Source organism: Dermochelys coriacea, chromosome 7 (genome assembly GCF_009764565.3).
Source record: "Dermochelys coriacea isolate rDerCor1 chromosome 7, rDerCor1.pri.v4, whole genome shotgun sequence".
Classification (NCBI taxonomy): Eukaryota; Metazoa; Chordata; order Testudines; family Dermochelyidae; genus Dermochelys; species Dermochelys coriacea.
This window is the reverse complement of record NC_050074.1, coordinates 53,266,438-53,289,098: the sequence shown is the minus strand read 5'-3', so window position 1 is coordinate 53,289,098 and position 22,661 is coordinate 53,266,438. Positions and strand designations below refer to the sequence as shown.

The following is a 22,661-nucleotide window of genomic DNA, read 5'->3' as shown; positions in this document are numbered from 1 at the left end:
ACAAAGCCCGTTGCCAACTCTGTCCACATATCTATTCAGGGGACACCATCATAGGGCTTAATCACATCAGCCACACTATCAGAGGCTCATTCACCTGCGCATCTACCAATGTGATATATGCCATCATGTGCCAGCAATGCCCCTCTGCCATGTACATTGGTCAAACTGGACAGTCTCTACGTAAAAGAATAAATGGACACAAATCAGATGTCAAGAATTATAACATTCAAAAACCAGTTGGAGAACACTTCAATCTCTCCGGTCACTCGATTACAGACCTGAGGGTGGCTATCCTTCAAGAAAAAAAACTTCAAAAACAGACTCCAAGGAGAGACTGCTGAATTGGAATTAATTTGCAAACTGGATACAATTAACTTAGGCTTGAATAGAGACTGGGAATGGATGAGTCGTTACACAAAGTAAAACTATTTCCCCATGTTATTTCTCCCCCCCACCCCATCCCCCACTGTTCCTCAGATGTTCTTGTTAACTGCTGGAAATAGCCTACCTTGCTTGTCACCATGAAAGGTTTTCCTCCTTTCCCCCCCCCTGCTGCTGGTGATGGCTCATCGTAAGTGATCACTCTCCTTACAGTGTGTATGATAAAACCCATTGTTTCATGTTCTCTGTGTGTGTATATAAATCTCGCCTCTTTATTTTCCACCAAATGCATCCGATGAAGTGAGCTGTAGCTCACGAAAGCTTATGCTCAAATAAATTTGTTAGTCTCTAAGGTGCCACAAATACTCCTTTTCTTTTGACAAATATTAGCTCATCCTTGCAACCTCTCTACAAGACAGTCTTGCAGGTTGCTGTTTTTCAGGGTAAAGGCTCTTTCTGGGGAGACCGCTGAGTAAAGTATCATAATTCTCTCCCCAACCCAATCCATGCATATGCTAGCTATCATGGGGAGGAGAAGATTTTGTGCCTGAGCTGCTAAATTTTCTTGGAAGTCTTGCAAAGATGCTACATGTTTTTATCCCCCTTCTACCCATCAGGTGGGAAAGGAAGGAGCTGGTGAGGCAAGGTGTCTCACCCAAGGCCCCCCAAGGAAGCTGTGTCCCAGCTGGATTTTGAGCTCAGGAATTTGTGGCTCCGCAGTCCCATGCTCAGAGCACTAGAATGTCTAGCTCTTAAGGATTCCATGTGTCCCATCTAAAGAGTAGAGGGCTGCCTGGTGTCCTTGGTGCTAACTTATGTCTCCCACCTGTGAAACACTTGGATATCAGACAGCCTGTCTTTTGTCCTTGGAGGGTTCTAGGCTCAGGTCTTAAGCATCAAACTTTTACTCGGTGGTGCCAGGACAGGAGGGAGGGGGTGGAGAGGAGCAATCGGGGGTGAGGTCTTGGGGGGAAAAGGCGGTGTGGAGCAGAGTCTTGGGGCAAGGTGCGGTGTGAGAGTGCGGGCTCGGGGAGTGGGGTGCTACGATGGGGACAGGGCCAGAGTTCCAGTGCCTGTGGCACCCCCACTTTTAGGACTCTTCTCCCGCTCCTGCTTCTTTTGCAGTCAATGGGAGTTAGGTGCCTAAATAGTTTTGAGAATTTGGGCTTTTGTCCTTCTCTGAAATTAAAGGCTGAGATTTTCAAATCTGCCTCTGAGAGTTTAGTGCCTAACACCCTTATGCTCCACTGATAATCTCAGACACAATGTTTTCTCTCTTTGGTAGTGGGAGCTAGCCACTTTTCTCTTTTCTCAGGCAGGTTGACATATTTTCATCCAGTGACTTCCCTTGGAGTCCCATTTGAATTAATTTGGGGTATTCCTGATTAAGAGGATAGGGATGAGGCTAAGAAAATGAAATTACTTTTCTGTGACATCAAATATAGTTAATTTTTAAAACCTCTGAAGGGGGAGAAGAAAGACATTGACTTGGACCAATACTGATGCTCAAGAGAAAAGATCATGAAAGATCCTGCTATTTTGAGGCAAGTGAAAATCCCTGTTGGGGTCAATGGGATTTCTTCCTACATGCAGGCAGCAGATCAGAACCTGAGTGGGTTAATTTAAATGTGTATTTTCTGCAGGTGGGCTCTTTGGGGCAGGGACTGTCTTTGTTCTGTTTGTCCTGTGCCAAGCACAGCACGGTCCTGGCCCATGGCTGTGGCTCTTCAGCACCACTTCAATACACATAATAAATAATAGCTTGTGAAGTGTAGAGTGAATTAAGTAAAGGTTTATTAGTAGGGACCTTCTCCCCTCCACTTCAATTACCTGTTCCCAGGCTCCAGACATTCAATTAATTACCAACCAAGGAGTGAATTTCCCTCATCTGGTCTCTGTATTTTTCTGGGGTTTGCATTAGCCCCAGATTAGACAGCGATGGGCACATGAAATTATAATTTGCTAACTATTACAACATACTTTTAACTCTGTCTGCCCCTTCAAGACCTTACTATGGCTTCCCACCCTTCCTCCTAGCAATTTCACCATGCCTGGGATTCGGAGTGACTGAAGCTTGCAACAAGTGCAGAAAGGGGATATCCACATCCCTTGACGTTTCACCCGAGCCTTCGCCATCTGGCTAGCCCAGCGCGGAGGCTGCCTGATGGCTGAAGTGTAAGTCTGATCGCACTCCTTGTTTTTTCCAGTGGAAAGCACAGAGCCCTTCCATTTTTGCTGTGGCGTTGGTGAGAAGGAATCAGTTGTGAAGCTCGCCAACTGAGCTCTGCCGGAGTGGATGATTCCAGAGCCATTCTAATGAGGTAGGAGGAAACACAGCCCATTGGCCCGCTGCTCGTGTGTCTGTGAAGTCAGGACTTCATGCCACAGAAAAACAGCGCTGCAAATCTGCAGCATGTAGTGTTCTCGGAGCAAGGAAGCTGTCGATTGACTTGCAAGGTAAGATCATCTATGCATTTAACTTTTTTCGTCAAGCCAGAGCTTTTCCAGGTGTGGTAGCTAGTAATCTCCTCCCCGTTACTCCGCATTAAGGAAGCGCGTGGGGTCCATTTTATTACTGAGGCCATGGTAGCCAGAAGGACTAGGTGTTCTGTAAAAGGCCATCATGCTGTAGGGATATTAGTCTCGTATCTGTATTCTAGACATTGTTGTGTTGCACCACGATTTTTTATACAAATCAAAGATTTATTAGGGAGCCTTTTATCTGCAGGTGAAGGAGATTGCAGCTGTAGAGACCTGGGTTTAGGAAGGACTTTGTAATCATGGCTTTAAACAGAAATGGAATTTTGCTTTTGGTGTGGGCACAAATATAACATCGCGGTTAACACAAGGGGAAATACACACATACATGCTCTGCGTGTGTTTGGACTGAGTAAACTACAATCGGCTGTGGAAAGGCTTCATCTCCCAGCCCTGGGAGAGCTAAAAGCAGGATGTATGCATTACAGTTGTTCACTCATCAGTGGCTGCAGATAATGCAATGATCAAGTCAGCCGTGCATGAATGCTGCCGTGCGTGCTGCACACTGAGAACACTGTACTTCGGGGAACCGACACTTGCTGTAGTTTGAATAAAATAAAAGGCTGGTTGGAGGAAATGTCTCTGTGGGTGGGGAGGGGGCTATTGGTTAATCTAGATCACTCCATTATTCCCAAGGATTATGGTCCGTGCATTCCTGTAGAGAGACCTGTCCATAAAAAATTCAGGAGTGGGGAAAAAAAACAGCAACAGCTTCAGATATCCCTGTTGCCTGACGGATGGGGTAGATGTCTTGGTGCTTGTGAATTCACAGCAGTTTAATTATGTCCCAGCATGGAAAGGGCTGTATTCATAGTCCACTCTTTTATTTACATGTCAGATCCTGTATCCCGGGTGTTTCTGCTCCTGTTTTAAGGTGTCTTGGGGACGGTGAGAAATAACCATTCTCTTGCCATGAGCAAGAATATCACTTGTTTATTTATTAGCCTATTAGGGTAATGGGAAAGCCATTCCTGCCCTGCTGCGCAGATCTCATTTCAGCAAAACTGCCTGTTCTCCAGCTTGTACGCGTGTTTGATTTTTGAACAGTGAGTGTACTGTGCTCATGCCAAGCCCAAGGCTGCTACGCCTCCAAACTGCCTGTATCAATTTTAGTTCCCAAAGCAAAAGCTCCACTTAGAGTGGAACCTGGAACTTCATGAATGGGATTTGCCGAAGCAAGGCTGTGCTGTGTACCTATCTAAGGGGAGCGGGGTAATGGTTTACTGACTTTTAGCTGCTGCTGTGCTCCTGCACTCAGTATTTCTGTTCTCCTTGTGTTGGCGCTGCTCTCCCTGAGCTATAATTTGTACAGTAGTGCTTTAAAAATCTATATTATTTGAGTTCAGGACCCCTGGTGCTAGGTGCTGTACAGACACATAGTGAGAGACACTCCCTGCCCCACAGAGCTTACCATCAAAAAGACAAGACAGACAAAGGGTGAGAGGAGAAACAGAGACCCAGAAAGGTTAAGTGACTTGCCCAAGGTCAAGTAATAGCTCAGTAGCAGAGTTGGGAATATCTCCTGAGTCCCCAGACCAGTGCTCTAACCATGTTGCTTCTCTTATACTAGCAGTGATACTTTTAAAAAAAGAAAATGAGTACTTTTTCCACTGAATGCATCCGATGAAGTGAGCTGTAGCTCACGAAAGCTTATGCTCAAATAAATTTGTTAGTCTCTAAGGTGAGACAAGTACTCCTTTTCTTTTTGCAAATACAGACTAACACGGCTGCTACTCTGAAACCTACAATTGATACTTTAGTGATTCTGTTGCACTGGTGCTTCACTCATACTCTTTCTTTGGTTGTTTAGATTTATTTATTATCTTAAAATATGCAGACTGCTTTAAAGATAGTCCTACTCTATAAAGCCAACCTCAGTACAGTAAATCTACAGAGAAACATGCAAATACACTGTGATGTTTCAACAGTCAAAAACACAATTATTATGCCACCTTTAGAACACAGTAGACTTGTTCCACAACACACGCACATTCTATCCAGAAAAAAAAAAGGGTATCTAATATGTTCTGTATGCATGGAGGGCTAAGCTAGAAATCAGAAAAATAAGACTTATTGTACATTCAAAACTAATAGTATTTTCAGGTGCCTCTTCCCTCAGTAATAATTGCACAGGTGATGTTGAGAGTACAAAATTACAGGACTATGAAAAGGGGAGATGATGTAATAAGCAGGTTTCTTCTTGCATGCTCTCCATTTGCTGGTGAGGGAAAGAGTTTGAGGGTTGGGGACATGTCGGTGAAACGTTGAAGCATCCTGAAAATGCAGAATTACCATGGTGGCAGCTTTATAGAAGGCAGCATCTGAGGAAATGTTTAAATTACTGTTCTTTACTTCAGTTACATTTCGTATTTTGAAAAGAGTGCTCTATGTGAGAGTATTTGGGGGGGAGAGTCATCATTCAGAGATGGGATTTGGCAACAGTTGTTGGTCCTTGAATTTAGATATCCTACTTAATGTCACTGCAGCTGCTTTGCTTATTCATTAAGGAAATGGATAGGAAGTGATTTGCCTTGCTGATATCTTGCAGCAGTGAGCTCCACTGGTTAATTATCTATCACCTAAACTCCCTAAAGTGTTGCTTTGGATCTGCTTTAAATGTTTGGCTCTTAACTTCATTGAATGCCTCTTTGTTTTTGCCTTATAGCACAGGGTAAATGGGAATGTCAAATTAGCCTTATTGATTTTTTTTTTTTAAGCTAAGGGTTCTGTGTCCTTTCTGGCTGCTCCACATTGTTGGAATCTATTCTCTTGCTGTACTTTTCTTTCCATTAAGCCAGGGGAATGTCCACAAATCCAGTGGTCTGAGCCTGAAACCATCATTCATGTGCATAAGCCCATTGACCTCAGTGGCACTATGCACATGAAGAGACATTGCAGGATTAGTCCTTATACTACCTATATATTGTTTATGCCACAGGGGTTAAGGCCAGGTCAGCACTTGCATTACACAATGTGATTGGTATTACAGTAGAAGCCCCAGCTGAGATCAAGGCCCCATTGTGCTGTATGAACGTATAGCACGAGGCAGGACTGCCCTAAAGAGCTTACAATCGAGGCAGACAAAGTAAAGGACGGAAGGAGAAAGAGGCATAGAACATTTCCCAAGGCCAGTGACAGAGCCAAGAGCAGAACTCCCAGACCATTGGCCTGGTCACTAGATTGCTCTGCCTCCCAGTGACATAGCTTTCTGCTTTCCCCAGAAAGTCATTTTGGAGGGCACCTCCAGGCACTGCCACAAGTAGCTGTACCTTCACCACCGCCAAAGGGTCTGCCATGAAATACCCCTCCCATCCCAGCAAGATGAAGACGTTTAGCTGTGGGAGTTGGCTCCAAGCACCAGCCACAAGGGAGAGCAATGATAAATATGTTCCATATGCCCATGAGGTAGCTACGATCCTTCTACAGCTCTACTGGCTGGGGCAATTGACACTGAACTACAGACAAGCATTGATGGAAGCCCCATGTGCTGCTCCTAAATTTACAGCTAGCCCTGCCTAGTTTATTTGTAATTAAATCTTTCTGGGCTGATAGCTAATGTAAAAAGGTGTATGTGGCCATCTTGCTTTCCTGGAATTGCAAACCAGCTTTGCTTTTTGAGATTCAGTCATGCACCATCCATAGCACAATGGGGTCTTAGGCACTAACAATACATACAATAAATAATACCACATAGGGACCTACATGCTTATGGAAACTGCTTGGTCTGTAAAAGTGGACAAAAACCGTGAGAAAAGAAGCTCTCTTGTGAGGTTTCTTGCTTCAGGCCCTAGCCAGAATCATAGGACTGGAAGTGACCTGAAGAGGTCATCTAGTCCAGTGGTTTTCAAACTGTGGGTCGTGACCCAGTACTGGGTCACGGAATGTAAGTCACTGGGTCATGGCAGCTCTGGCCGTTAAAAGTCCGGTCGGCAGTGCTGCCTGGCTAAGGCAGGCTAGTCCCTACCTGTTCTGACACCGCGCTGTGACCCGGAAGTGGCCAGCAGCAGGTCTGGCTCCTAGGCGGGAAGGGGCACTGGGCTCCTTGCGCTGCCCCTGCCCCGAGCACCGGCTCTGCACTCCCATTGGCTGGAGGGTGATATCTGCAGGTGAGAGCCACTTCCAGGGCGCAGTGCAGTCCGCGGTGCCAGGATAGGCAGGAAGCCTGCCTTAACATCCCCACTGTGCTGCTGACTGGGAGCCCCCCCAAACATGGAGCCCCTTCCTGCACCCCAAACCCCTCATCCCCTGCCCCACTCTTCAGCCCTCCCCCCTGCACTCGAACCCTCTGCCCCAGCCCTGAGTCCCTCCACACCCCAAACCCCTCATCCCCAGCTCCATTGCGTCATGGGCATCAACAATTTTCTTCAACTGGGTCATCTAGTATTATCTAGACCATCCCTAGCATATGTTTGTCTGACCTGTTCTTAAAAATCTCCAATGATGGAGATTTCACAACCTCCCCGGGCTGCAGAAGCAGCAAGTTTAAAAAACTTGTTCTTTACAAATGAATATTAACACAAGTCCTTGAGGCTTATAGTTGTGAGTAGATTGTTTTATTCCGATGGGTTCATCATCCTTATTGGGGAGGCCAGGAGGTTAGAGCTTAAACTTTCTGGCCAAGGCCAAGAGTTTTAGAATTGGAACCTAAAGTTTAGGCTCCTAAATCCTTATTAAGAGCCTAAACAAGGAATCAGATTTTCAAAAATGGAGAGTACCCAGAATCTCACACCCCTGACTGACATAGCTACATGCCAGTATAACATTTCAGTGTATACCAGACCTATGGCATGGAAAGGCAAAGTGATTACTAATGAAGTGAAAGGTTTGAATGGTCAGTAAATTTGCACCAGACTCTGGTTTTGCTGAGTCTTTTCCTTTTATTTTTCTCATCACTTCATTTTTCTCCAGACTGTCTTGATCACCCCTGGAAGACATTGGAGTCTACTCAGTAAGAGATGTCAGCTTCACACTTTGAGCAACACAACTGAATAACGATATGCCTCAAGGGAAAACCCCATATAACTTACTGGGTAACCATAATTAGAGTAATTACTTCTGCAGACTTAATTCCACATCCGTGCAGTTTAAATTGGTTGCAGTTTTCTTGTTTACTTCCTGTCCTAAATGTTATGCAGGGTTTTGTGTATTGTTCCAACACTCTGCCACAAAGGTGGTTACATTATAGTGGTGGATGAAACAATCCTTGTATATCCTTTTAAGGATGTATTGAGGTCTAAAGTGTGTTAACCTCTTTACAAACATTACAAGCTTTGTAGCAAAGAGGCCCTAGTGTAAAATACAAAGTATTGATTTATTGTTAGGAATACCACTGAAATAATTTCCACTTCCTGTTATCTCAAGAACCTGCAGAGAATTCATCCAGTATTACTGTGGATGGGAATCTTCAATGGCCTTGTCATCTTAGGTACACAGGAAACAAAATAGCAGTAATGCAGTTGACCCACTAATGTGATTCATAGCCATATTGGTCTTTCTAGGAACAAGATGTTTACAAAACACTGCCAATAGATGTATATAAAGGACAGATGGACCATTCTGGCCTTGAATAAATCAGATAGCTTTTACCAGTTCTAGCAAAGTTAGGGTGATTTTTTTCTTAAAATAAAATAAATGAAGTTAGAATGATGTTTTTTTCATGATAGCAGTGTCTGGATGAGGGGATTGGTAATGGGACACAGAACCTTTTACCTTTGCAACCAGTTTAAATTTGACCCTGGTCAGTAAGGACTAAAAGCTCATCATTATCATGGCAATCCCAGAGAGATGTAACCTCCTTGCAGATCGGATGCCACCTGGATTGAAGGACCAGAAACTACTGCTGTTCAGTTATCTCTATTGGCTTCCCACTCCATGTCCATCACAAGCCATCATAAGGGGCACTATCTGGCACCCTAGCTGGCAGTCTCAGCAGACCAGCCAAGAGAGGGCAGTCCTGAAGCCTAAATCCACTCTGAGAGTTGGTCTTTCCAAGTTAAGGAGGGGTGAGCCACATTAGTAACATGATGAAAAGCCTCCATTCAGGGCCCTGGGAGCAGACGGGAGGAAGAAGCCAGGTTTAGGTTCTGCACATCTGGAATTTTAACTGAAGCTTGAGTTATTCTGTGTTCTACCCCAGCACAAGCATAAGCCCACGGTGCAGTTGCTAGCACGGTCCAAGAGAAGGTTATATAAGTGCTGGGAAGGAATAGCAATAGCAATAGGGTCGTTCCTGTTTGACGCAGATGTTAGGTGAGATGATCTAAGGGATCCATGGAGATGGGACACTAGGTGGGGAGGGCTCTGAGTTACTACAGAGAATTCTTTCCCAGGTATCTTCCTGCTGCGTCTTGCCCACATGCTCAGGGTCTAACTGATCACCATATTTGGGTCGGGAAGGAATTTTCCCCCAGGTCAGATTGGCAAGAGACCCTGAAGGTTTATTGCCTTCTTCTGCAGCATGGAACATGGGTCACTTGCAGGTTTAAACTAGTGTAAATGGTAGATTCTCTGTAACTTGAAGTCTTTAACCCATGATTTGAGGACTCCAGTAACTCAGCCAGAGTTTAGGGGTCTATTTCAGGAGTTGGTGCGGCTCTGTGGCCTGCAATGTGCAGGAGGTCAGACTGGATGATCACATTGTCCCTTCTGACCTTAAAGTCTGTGAGTCTATCAACTCTGTGAGTCTAAATATGCCATGTTCACTGTGGATCACAGAGCATCCTTGAAGCTGTCTCAGTCGAAGTGAATATGCAGACTTTTGTCTGTCATTAATGGTATTTAAACAAGGGGATTGTAAGCAGGGTGATCTGTTTAACCCATAAAGATAACAACTAATTCCTCCCATTCCCTTCTGAAGTGTGCTCTGACTGGGGCTGTGCAAACATGGGAAAAATATTTGTAAGTGTTTGTTCAAATAAGACGTCTTTGCTATTTTTATTTAACTCCCCTTCATTGGCTCAGTTTTGTCACTGTTTATATGACAGTTTTTACTCCCTAAAATGTTCATGTTGCTGAATACTTGTGTGAAACGGATTTGCTTCAGAAGTACTTGGCATCCATAAGAACATAAGAATGGCCATATTGGGTCAGACCAAAGGTCCATCTAGCTCAGTATCCTCTCTTCTGACAGTGCCAATGCCAGGTGCCCCAGAGGGAATGAATAGAACAGGTAATCATCAAGTGATCCATCCCCTATCACCTATTTCTACCTTCTGGCAAACAGAGTCTAGGGACATCATCCCTGCCCACCCCGGCTAATAGCCATTGATTGACCTAACCTCCATGAATTTATCTAATTCTTTTTTGAACTCTGTTATAGTCTTGGCCTTCACAACATCCTGTGGCAGAATTCCAAAGGTTGACTGTGCGTTGTGTGAAGAAATACTTCTTTTGGTTTGTTTTAAGCCTGCTTCCTATTAATTTCATTTGGTGACCCCTAGTTCTTGTGCTATGAGAAGAACTAAATAACACTTCTTTATTTACTTTCTCCATACCAGTCATGATTTTATAGACCTCTATCATATCCCCCCTTAGTTGTCTCTTTTCCAAGCTGAAAAGTCCTAGTCTTATTAATCTCTCCTCATATGGAAGCCGTTCCATACCCCTAATAATTTTTGTTGCCCTTTTCTGAACCTTTTCCAGTTCCAATATACTGTATCTTTTTTGAGATGGGGCGACCACATCTGCGTGCAATATTCCAGATGTGAGTGTACCATAGATTTATACACATGCAATATGATATTTTCTGTCTTATTATCTATTCCTTTCTTAATGATTCCCAACATTCTCTTTACTTTTTTGACTGCTGCTGCATATTGAGTGGATGTTTTCAGAGACCTATCCACAATGTCTCCAAGATCTTTCTTGAGTGGTAATAGCTAATTTAGACCATCATTTGATATGTATAGTTGCAATTATGTTTTTCAATGTGCATTACTTTGCATTTATCAACATTGAATTTCATCTGCCATTTTATTGCCTTTTGTGAGATCCCTTTGTAACTCTTCACGGTCTGCTTTGGACTTAACTACCTTGAGTAGTTTTGTGTCATCTGCAGATTTTGCCACCTCACTATTACCCCTTTTTCTATCCTGAAGGCTGCCATCTTGTGTTTGGGAATCAGCCAGTCAGGGCGCAGAAACCATAGCATGTGACTCAACTGACCAGTCACACAGTTCAAATAGCAAATAATGGGAGAAGTTTGATAAACAGTTTTCCAGTGGCCAAAGAGCTGAACTATGTTTAAATAAACCACTGTATGAAGAATTTAAGATAATGCCAGCCCAGAAAAGCTCCCTGCTTCTAACCCCATCTCCAGAAGAGAGGCAACATTTGTGTGTGAGAGGGGTTTCGAATCTGCTGATATTTAGGGTCAGCTGCAGATTTCAGCCTTAAATTTCTCTGAGACTACCCATGTGCAGTCCAAGATTTTTCAGCGCTGCCTCCTGCTCCAGGAGTTGTACCCACTTTTCTGGTTCAAGCCAGTTTGTTCTTTTACCCTCTGCCCACAAATTTCCCCAGGGGACCTCTTCAATCAGGAGGTTGGATATTGGACCATAGTTAGCTGTCTATCCCTTGATTGCGGAGTCCAGGTCAGGATTTAGGAAGACCTTGTATGGCGATAGTAAGCAGTACAGACTGTGTTAGTCAGCTTAGGAGAGAGATCCAGGAACAGCCATGGGGTCTGTCTATGTCCAGCAGCCTTAACAAAGAATCTTCTTTCTGCTCATTAAAACTGAGGCCTGTCTCTCCTCTACTCTGAGAGAGATCATAGATTATATTCATGCATGGATATAACGATGTGGGCAGTGTGTAATATCAGTTACCAGTGAAGTCTTATAACCTGTTCTCATGTAATGTGTGTTTCAAGAAAAAACATTCAGAAATCTATTGGGTGTAATACATCATCACAAAGGGAAGGATGCAACATATACTCAAACCCCAAAGAAACATCTTCAGGGAAATGCTTATGCACAACAGCCTCTGCCGAGCCCTGGAAGTGTCCCCATGATAACACATTTTAATAGGCGATCAGATAGTTTTGTTTCTTCTTTGACAAGGCCTGTGCTGTGCCATCAATACAGAGAGCCCACAAACTCCTGGGCTGGTTAATTATTAAAAGAACCTGCTAAATATTTTATACCTTTTTAGTAGTGGTTTATCTCACATCTATTGATATTTCCCCCTTTTCTCTTTCTTTTTGAAGCTTCCAAGTACAGAGGGAAAATAAGCCTCAGTAAACTAGAAACCAATTTACACTCATCTAAGATTTGAAAAGAGAACACACATCTAAAGCACATGCTTTGCACTATATCCTGGCTTAGAATCCCTTGTCCTGACTTCACCTACTGTCTCGTTCAAGTTCTGCTTTTTGGGGTAATTGTCACCTTTGAAAAGAGTTGTTGTGAATTTTTTAATAGTTAGATTCTGGTGGCATCTAGAGGCCAGCCAAGCTGAGGCCACATTGTGCAAGGTGCTGTACAAGCAGATATAGTAAATAACAGTCCCTGCTCCAAGTTAATTATCATAAGAGACAAGACCTAACAGGTGGATGAGACAAACATGGGGTGGGAGAGGTGTGCTAATAAAAATAATAGGGATGCACGCAATTCTTAGGCAGTCAGGAATAGGAATCACAATTTGCTACCTGCCTGGCCATTTTCAGTTCTGCCATATCGGTGGGATATATGTTTTATTACAACTGATGGGAAATTCCCCAGACATTGGAGAACTTTGGATCTGAACTTAGTGGCTTGAGCCTCTCTCTAAAATACTTGTAAATCTTTGCCTGTTGAAGTCGGGCTATTTCAGAAACTTTTTACATTCAATTAAATTCTTTTGACTGTGTTTTATTTCTAATTAGTAGAGAAATAGAATGTGGATGTCATGCAGCTACAGCAGTGATCTTCAGTGAATTGATTAGTCTGTGCCTTCTTGCTAGCTTGCAAACAATAGGAACTCTAAGAGAAATCTTGCATCAGGCCCAAAACTTAGCACAGGTCCTATTGCAGCAGCCCTTTAGAAATAGGGGAATCCTGTTGTTCAGCTGTGGGTGATGGGTCAGTTAAATATTGCATTGAAATACCCCATATAAAATGGTTCTGCTCAGTGCATGAGAATGGGGGGAATATTTTTTTCTGATTGTAGCTGCAGTCTGTAGAATCACTGCTGATAAATCTTCCTTCTCCTGGGTTTGCATGTTCTGTACATCTGTTCCTCCTTGGTTGGGGATTTTAATTTAAAAGATCCCAGGCCTCTTATTTCACTGTTTGTTGCCATCGGGCTGGGCTTTCTCACTTCTAGTAGGAGTGGAGAGACACCTCCTGACACGGTAGATCTGCTTCTGTGGTGAGGTGTATGTAACTGTTAGGGTTTTGTGAAATTAACCTTTAGTTGTTAGGCTACTGCCACTTCACAAGCCAGCTTATGTCGACCTAACTGTGTAAGTGTCTACACTGCAGTGTTCCTCCTATTGATTTTAACTCGCTCACTATGCCGACCTAACAACTCTGGCTCCATGAGAGGCATAGCGCTTAGGTCAATGTAGTAAGGGCAATGCAGTGTCTATACAGAAACAGTACATTGCCTGTTGCTGCCTTTGACAGCTGGAACCCTAGAGTCGATAGCTGGAGCCCCACAGCCCCAGGGCTGACAGTGCCACACATTGACCCACTTACGTTGGTGCAAGCACTCCGTGAGGATGCATACTGCCGACAGAAGGAGCATAGTGTGGACATGAAGAGCTGCAGTGGCTGTAGGTTGGCCTAACTTAAGTCAATTTAAATTTTGTAGTGTAGACATACTCTAAGAAGGGTACAAGACTGAACTGGACTTATTTATGTCTAACAGCTGCTGGGTACTCTCTTGGTTATTCCAGCCTCCACTTGTTGCCTTGTGCAGGAGTGCCGGAAGCTCTCTGGGGGGAGGCCCACTGGTACCCAAACTGTGCCTCACCCCCACTCTGACCCCTCGCCCCGCCCCCCTCGCTCCTCTCCGCCCCCTCTCCCTTGTCACTTTCCCTTAAGGACCCCTGCCCCACCTGTTCTGGGGCCCCTGGCCTCAAGTCTGTATTCTAGTTTGCAAGTGTTTTGGAGCAGGGCTCTGTGAATCACCTACCCTTCCTCTCGGTGTGGTATTCATAAGACAGGACATTCCCATTCCTAGCTCTGTTTCTGACTTAATGCTTGATCTTGAGCAGCAGAATATGGATCCTGGACTTCAGAAAAGCAGACTTGGACTCCCTCAGGGAACTGATGGGCAGGATCCTCTGGGAGAAAAACATGAGGGGGAAAGAAGTCCAGGAGAGCTGGCTATATTTTAAAGCATCCTTATTGAGGTTACAGGAACAAGCCATCCCAATGTGTAGAAAGAATAGTAAATATGGCAGGCGACCAGCTTGGCTTAACAGTGATATCCTTGCTGATCTTAAACACAAAAAAGAAGCTTACAAGAAGTGGAAGATTGGACAAATGACCAGGGAAGAGTATAAAGATATTGCTCAGGCATGCAGGAGTGAAATCAGGAAGGCCAAATAACACCTGGAGTTGCAACCAGCAAGAGATGTTAAGAGTAACAAGAAGGGTTTCCTCAGGTATGTTAGCAAAAAGAAGAAAGTTAAGGAGAGTGTGAGCGCTTTACTGAATGAGGGAGGCAACCTAGTGACAGAGGATGTGGAAAAAGCTAATGTACTCAATCCTTTTTTTGCCTCTGTCTTCATGACCAAGGTCAGCTCCCAGACTACTGCACTGGGCACAGCATGGGGAGGAGGTGACCAGCCCCCTGTGGAGAAAGAAGTGGTTTGGGACTATTTAGAAAAGCTGGATGAGCACAAGTTCATGGGGCCGGATGCGCTGCATCCGAGAGTGCTAAAGGAGTTGGCGGATGTGATTGCAGAGCCATTGGCCATTATCTTTGAAAACTCATGGCGATCGGCGGAGGTCCCGGACGACTGGAAAAAGGCTAATGTAGTGCCCATCTTTAAAAAAGGGAAGAAGGAGGATCTGGAGAACTACAGGCCAGTCAGCCTCACCTCAGTCCCTGGAAAAATCATGGAGCAGGTCCTCAAGGAATCAATTCTGAAGCAGTTAGAGGAAAGGAAAGCGATCAGGAACAGTCAGCATTATTTGACATTGGTGAGGCCTCATCTGGAGTACTGTGTCCAGTTTTGGGCCGCACACTACAAGAAGGATGTGGGAAAAATTGGAAAGCGTCCAGTGGAGGGCAACAAAAATGATTAGGGGACTGGAACTGTGGCAACAGGAGAATATTTGCAGTGACGGGGATACACAGGCCTATCCCTCAGCCGTATCATTTCTCTCTGCTGTCCAGGGTGCCCCCTTGTACTCACACTTTTGGGGGGGGGGGAATTAGATGCCTGAGCCTGTTCCACAGTAATTGCATAATTGCACTCAGTATTGATTAACATTTATTATTATTTGTATTAATGTAGCATCTTGGAACTCAGTCATGGCTCAGGACCCCATGGTGATGAGTACTGTACAAACCCAGAACACAGAGATGGTCCATGCCCCTACGAGCTGACAATCTAAGTATAAAACAAGAGACAATAGGTAGGAAAGCCAGCGAGGGAGCTCAAGGAAACAGAAAATATTGTTCAGCTTGATGAGCAGTGGTTTCAGCACACTAATTTCCTTCCATCTGACTCCCAAATAGTAACTGTCACTGACTCTTTCCTTCCTGCATACCAGAAAGCAAGTCTAGATTTGAACATTACATTTCTGTTGATTAAAACCTGTCACTTATTATGCAAATCTCATGATAAGCACTTTCCGTAATTTCATTTTGATTCCAAAACTTAATTTTTGAGTCTAAGAATAGCATTTATGAGCTAAATGCAGAGCAATTAACTTCCCACTAGGGGTTCCAAGCTGTCACCATCATAAACATTCAGAATGTGTATTCCTTCTCTCCCCTTCCAAATGAATTGAACGAAATGGGTGACTGGTTTATTGTTCTTTGGAGAGGGGGCTTTGAAAAAAGACAGGCTGTGCTCTTCTTGTGTGTGCATGAATTTTTACTACTGTATAAGAAAGGCTTGAATGTTTCCCTCACCCCAGGCTTTTTCCTGACTTTTGTTTTTCCACATTAGAAATGTGTGTCTTCTCTACTCTGTTTTTTTCCCCTATGGATGACTGTGGATCTGGTAGAAATCTCTCAGGGCTATAATGCAAGTGAAAACTGATTAATTAACAGAGGAAGTGATGAAGTTTTTCAGATTGTTTAAAAGACTTTAAAAACCAAAACCAAACCAAACAACCCTCCCCCTTATACAAATAACCAACCTCCTGCAAAAACCCAAACATCCTCCTCCACCAATAAAACCAAGCAGCTCTTTAACTCAAACACCTCAATCAGCAGTTGGGAGAAAAGCTGTTGTTTTTTTTTAAATTCAACAATCCACTCCCTTTATAAAGGGCTGACCAACCACAATCTACAAGCGAGACCTCTCAGCGAAGGAAGCCCAGAGTGGACATTAGTGATATTAAAAAGATAAAGAACAAGCAGGAGAGAGAACCGCACACATCTGTTGTTTTTCTGTTTAAAAACTTTTAATTTAAAGGTCACCTTTTAAGTGTTTATTTTATCAAAGAAAAAGTCAGTACTAGGTACAGGAGGTCGATAAGCAAATATTGCTTATGTTGCTGAACAGAGGGTGATGGAAAGTCTTTTTATATCACTGGGTTGTAAAAACAAACCAAGCATCCGTTGCATTCTGCCAGTGAGAGTCTGTGATCAGACTCAGAGGGGTAACCGTGTTAGTCTGGATCTGTAAAAGCGGCAAAGAGTCCTGTGGCACTTATAGACAAATGTATTGGAGCATAAGTTTTCGTGGGTGAATACCCACTTCGCTGGATGCATGTAGAGGAAATTTCCAGAGGCAGGTATAAATATGCAAGCAAGAATCAGGCTAGGGATAACAAGGTTGTGATCAGACTGCGTCTCTACACGGTAGTCACGTTGTTCTGTTTGCAGGCTCTGTTCCATTGAAAATGGATTAGTTGAGGAGCCTCCCTCCATTTTTTGGGGGGGGGGAGGAGTAGCTGTTGTTCTGTTTTCAGGGAGTGGTTCTATTATTTTTTGTTTTAAAATCAGGTCATAGTCATGCCATGCTGGCTTGCTTGATACAGCTGACTTTGCTAAAGGTCTGGTGTGTGTGTGCGCGCAACACAAGGCTGAGGTGGGTGGGAATGGCAGGGACTCTGCTTGACTAAAGCTAAATGGCAATAACTAACAGACTTGTCCTTTGCTAGGCAACAAGACTCTCACCCCTTCCTTCAGTTCCAGGCATTAAACAAGCTCTAGACTTCTGCTTTTCTGTTATTCGCTTCTCTTCATCACTTAGGACAACACTTTCAAACGTAGGCCTCTAATTTAAATGATTTGCTTTTCAGAGAAGCATAGAATAGTGGAGATGTTTTTTCTTAAGTGTATACAAATCCATCTGACCCCTTTTCTCTGGTATCTTGTGGTATCATGGGTTTCTTGTGAGTTTTCTATGGGCCAGGTTGGGAATACTATAGTGCTAAAATACCCCCCTTATGTTATGTGACAAGTGGATTCTGTGGCCAGTAGCAATGAGAATTTCTGGGGTTTGTTTAAATATTGTAATGAACTGGCTGGGAGTGTATGTGTACCATACTTTAAGTAGGGTGACCATATTTTCCCAAAGTGAAAACGGGGCACCGCAGGGGCCAACCCAAAGCCTCCATCTCCCCCCACCCACGCAAGGACCAGTTCAAGACCTCCTGCCATCCGCCCACACAGGGCTGGCCCGAGGTCCCTCTAGCCTCCCACATACATGGGGCCAGCCTGAAGCCCACTTTGCCTCCCCCTGCACACGAGGCTGGCCCAAGACCCCCTGCCGCTCACCCATGTGTGGCCGGCCCAGTCCAAGCTGCTCTCCTGAGCCCTCCCTCTTGCCCAGGGCTGGCGTTACCTCTTGCCCTCCACATATTCCTCCATATCCCGCTAGGGGTCTCACCCCACCTTTTTGGCAAAACTGTGCATTTGTTGATCAGTTGGCAGAAGCAAATATGATAAATGCACAGTTTTGCCAAAAAAGTCGGGACAACTGGGGCAGGGCTTAAAGAAGGAACTGTCTTGGTCAAAATGAGACTTATGGTCACCCTAACTCTAAGGGATAGACTCAGAGCTGCTCAATGGTGTGTCATAAGTTCTATATTGCCAGCAGCTATTAGAGAGTCTCCCTTTAACTCAAATGGTAAGGATCTGTGCTTTTGGAGGGAGAGAATCTGCTTTCTAGCCTCACTGTTGCGGATAAATTCCAAGTGGCCAAGGGTACAGCAGAATTACATCAGGGAAGTCCTGGATTTGTTACAGTGGATGGATTTGTTACAGTGTTGTAATCTAGAGATACGTTACATAGTGTCACTGCCAGCAGCATATTAATGCCTAGGCCGACAAAGCCTAGGCCTGGGGCGGCAAATTTATAATAGCAGCCAGAACCTGCTTCCCCTGGCGCAAGTTCGCATCCTCCGCCCCGCCCCAACTCCACCCCATCCTGGCCCCCTCCCTGGCCCTATTGGTCCCGTTCCCCAAATCCCTGCTCCAGCCCCACCTCCTCTCCTGAGCGCGCCGCGTTCTCCCCTCTTCCCTCCTCCTTCGCGAAGTTGTGTCGCCCACAAGCACTGGCAGGGAGCGGGGAGAAGCAGGACCCGGTGGAAAGCTCAGTGGAGGAGACGGAGGCGGAGCTGGAGAGGAGGTGAGCTGTGGCAGAGGGACCGGGAGTTGCTGGCGGGGTGTGGGGGGAGCGGCAATTATTTCAGGGTCTAGGGGCGGCAAAATCATTAATCCGCCACTGGTCACTGCACCAACATGCCCTGTTCTCTGCACACTTTTTTTCACTTTTTATCCCTGCACACTTTTTATCCCTGAAATACTGGGAGAGAAGCCTGTCTCATGACGTTTTCCTGATTCCATTTTGAGTCACAACCAGAAAGAAGAAAAGGAGAATGCAAAATGTGACAGCAAAAAGTTAACTGAAACCTTTAATCTCTCCCTTGACCAAAAGAGAGTCAAGGCTCGGTTTGAATTCTTTTAGGAGATGAAACAAGGAGGTGGTTCAAGATGGAACTGTGGCTGGGGTTTCCATTTGGATATGAGTAATTTTGATGTCAATGGATTTTGGCCAGAAAATAGGCCCCTTTTAACTTTGGGATTGTACTTGGAGATTTGAAGCAGAATTTCACCTCCATGAAATCCAAAAGAGCTTGGATTGGAGGAATCTGGATTTGATAAGTCTCCAGTTCTTTCTTAATGCAGAACCATTCTTCCACCTATACATTTTTTTGCAGGGTGTATGTGTTTGTGTGTATGCATGTGTGTGATATGAGGCTCTTCAGGATACCAGTGTTCAGAGCACAGACTGCAAAGACTCATGAGACCATAATCTCTGCTGATGCAAATTACCACAAGCCCTCTGAACTGAATGGAGCTGTCATTTTACACAAGTACAGAGATGTAGAAAATCCAGTCCCAGCTAATTATCTATAACCAAAACATACAATATAAATACAAAACAAAAGGAAAGGAAAGGAAAATACAGGCACAGACAATACACCCAAGCTTTGTTCCCCTCACTAGACCCTTGCTGTAGTGCAGCGGTTCTCAAACTGTGAGTTGGAACCCCAAAGTGGGTTGCAACCCCATTTTAATGGGGTTGCCAGGGCCAGTGTTAGACTTGCTGGGGCCCAGGCTGAAGCCAAAGCCGGATCCCCGCCGCCCAAGGCTGAAGCAGAAGCTTGAGGGCTTCAGCCCAGGGTGGTGGGGCTCAGGGCTGAGCATGCCAGCCCTCTCCCCCCCAGCCCGGCCCATGTGGCAATTTTTGTTGTCAGAAGGGGGTCATGGTGCATCCTTCCTTAATCATTGCTGGTGAAGTTCTTCTTTATACCTTGGATAGGGTATCCATTACGCTGTGTTCTTATACCTTGGAGAGGAATTCCTTCATGTCCTGTTCTTAAAAGGGTACATCCTCCTTTCTAGTAAGAGCTTGCACTGTGTGTGTGTGTGTGTGTGTGTAGATTAGTTGTCCTCATTGTGAAGGTCATCATCAAGCTGAATTTCCATTTGGAATTATCATTATTACCATGGTTTCTCCTGGGAATGAAACAGTTACCCATTTCCTCTCAAGGAGAGCTTGAAACATCTTCAGCGATTTCTAAATTCTGCTCTGAGATGTTTCAGTGTAAGACATCCTAAATCAGATTTTTGTGAGCAATTTTAGTGCTCAGAACCCCAGCAGATGGCCCATGTTCTGATACTTGGACAGAGTTTACATTTCACTGTTTCTATCCCTTAAATGTTCAGGTGCAAGTTCAGATAAGGCAATGTGGAGCTACTGTGAAAGGACTGCATGGAATGTGGTTATGAGAGATGCAGTTGCAACAGCCTCATCTTAGTAGTCATGCTGCTGAATATGTAATTAAGGGTTGGTAATACAGCTTTGTGATGCTCACATCATCTTTCATCAGAGAGGCAGTGCTGTGTTTAAATTCTCAGATTACATAACCCAATAAGCCACTGATATGTTTAATTGAGGTTAGAAGTAGCTAGATGATTACAGTGCCCCCTACACCTTATACCTCTCTACCCGAATCTCATGTCCTGCCTTTTCAGTGTCCAGGCTAGAAATTAAATGGAAAGGGGTTGTTTGCTGTACAGGGCATAATTTAAAAAAAAAATCATAAAGCTTGTCTCACCTTGGGCCTCATCCTTTGTCTTCTTTATCCTTCCACCTGGGTAGGGTGAGAATGAGCATTGAAGTGCTCTATGGCAGTACAAAAAACACCCTCAAATTCTGCTGTTTTCATATGGGGAAAATCCCAGAGATGTATCTGATCTCAAAATCCTTGGATCAAGCTTTGAGGGTGCTTTCAGGATCTGTTTCTGAGGTCTGCATACCACTCTCATGGGCTGACTCATAAGCCTGGATCAGAATGTCCTGAAGTTAGATGTATGGAGTTTGGAAATTCAGATCTGAATTGCATGGCTTGGACCCAATTTATCAGAGTGAACTGGAAATCCATTCACTTTTTTCAAAAAGAAAAGGAGTACTTGTGGCACCTTAGAGACTAACAAATTTGTTAGTCTCTAAGGTGCCACAAGTAGTCCTTTTCTTTTTGCAAATACAGACTAACACGGCTGCTATTCATTCACTTTTTTGTGCATTATTAATTTCAGATTGTTATTCAGATATTTAAAATTATATACTAGAACCCTTATTAAATGACTTGTCTTCTCTCCCACTCTTTGATTTCCCTGAGGGATCAAAGAGGAATTCAAAACATTGAATTTTGAGGCACCACAGTTATTTTCATGACATTATGATGTCCTAGTTTCAGGATTATTATTTCACTGCAAGAAAGGCTGAAGTAGGAGGGGCAATCTTTTGGAGCTCTTGCAATGTATGTGATCACTTAGGAGGACTTGCAGTGTTGCTAAACTCATGATCATATCACAAATGTTTCAATATTTGTCTTTTTTTGAAAAGCCCCTACTCCTGGAGTCAGGTGACTATGTGAGACTCTCAGCTTTCTTTCTTTCTTGGAAGTGTCTAGCCCTGCTGGCTGCAGAGGAAAGCTTGAAAACATGACTGCTAAAAGACCAGAACCCAGAAGGCAAATAAAAACGTCTCTAAATATATTATTTGTAAAAATCTCTTGAGTTTTAAGCCAGTCATATGATTTTTGAACACTTGGGACTTGGCTTAGTTTTCAAAGGTGGGCATTTTAAAAAAGACGTCCAAATTCTGCATTGGGATGCTTAAATTACACTTTGTCACAGAAAACAGACACACAGGCAAATAGCATCAGATTCAAAGTTCATCAAAGTAAATTGAAACACTCCCATTGATTTCAGTGGGCTTTGGATCAGGCCCATATATCATGTACTGATTTAAATGTCCTGTTGAGATGCCCATGTTTGAAAATTCGTCCATTAAGTGTTTTCAATAATAGCAAATGGAACAAAAAAAGGTGCTCACCAAGTCAACTCCTGTATAAATGATTCCCCATTCCATCCACAAATGTTCTGCATGAATGTCACCCTCTAAAATATTTTAGGTTGTGTCCTTTAGTCCACAGATTGCCAGTGAAAATTGCTCATGTTCCTGTGATTCTCCGCTCTCTTCAATTTTGTTATGTTGTTACATAGGGTACAGATGTTTGTTTTATGTTATTTTGCCTTTTACTTTACGGAAATAGACAAACTGATATTCTCTAAACTCAGGCCTTCCATTTCCCTTGACCTCATGTCTATCCTAACTAAGCAGATAATCATCCGCTAATTTTTCTCTTTTTTCCCTCTTCCTTTGTATTGGGGGATTTTGTCCTTCATGCTCTTATTCTGATGTATTTCTGAGATGCAGGTTATTGGTGAACTGTTCTTGTAATATATTTCTACATTTGCACTGTGTAAGCATTGGCATAAAGCAGGGGTGGCCAACTTGTGACGCTGGAGCCCCATGCGGCTCTTCATAGGTTAATATGCGGCTCCTTGCATAGGCACTGACTCCGGGGCTGGAGCCAGTGATGAGCTGCCAAAATCTTAACAACGGGTTTCCTCCTCACCCCACGAGGGGGTCATTGCCCACCCCCGCCCCCGAGGACCCCTGCTCCATCCACCCCTCTCCCCTGACTGCCCCCAGAACCAGACAGGAGGGTCTCATGGGCCACCGTAGTGGGTGCCCACCCCACCCAAAGAGC

General features: G+C 44.2%; 1 protein-coding gene across 2 annotated transcripts in view; it reads left to right on the top strand.

Annotated features, from left to right (window-relative positions):
- Positions 1-2,660: 2,660 nt before the first annotated feature.
- Positions 2,661-22,661, top strand: part of SORBS1 (sorbin and SH3 domain containing 1) — a 262,686-nt gene continuing 242,685 nt past the window's right edge. The window contains exon 1 of one of the 2 annotated variants that reach the window (XM_043518423.1): positions 2,661-2,838. The gene's annotated coding sequence lies outside the window, so the exon portion shown is untranslated. The remainder of the gene's footprint in view (positions 2,839-22,661) is intronic. The other variant, XM_043518424.1, reaches the window with a different exon arrangement.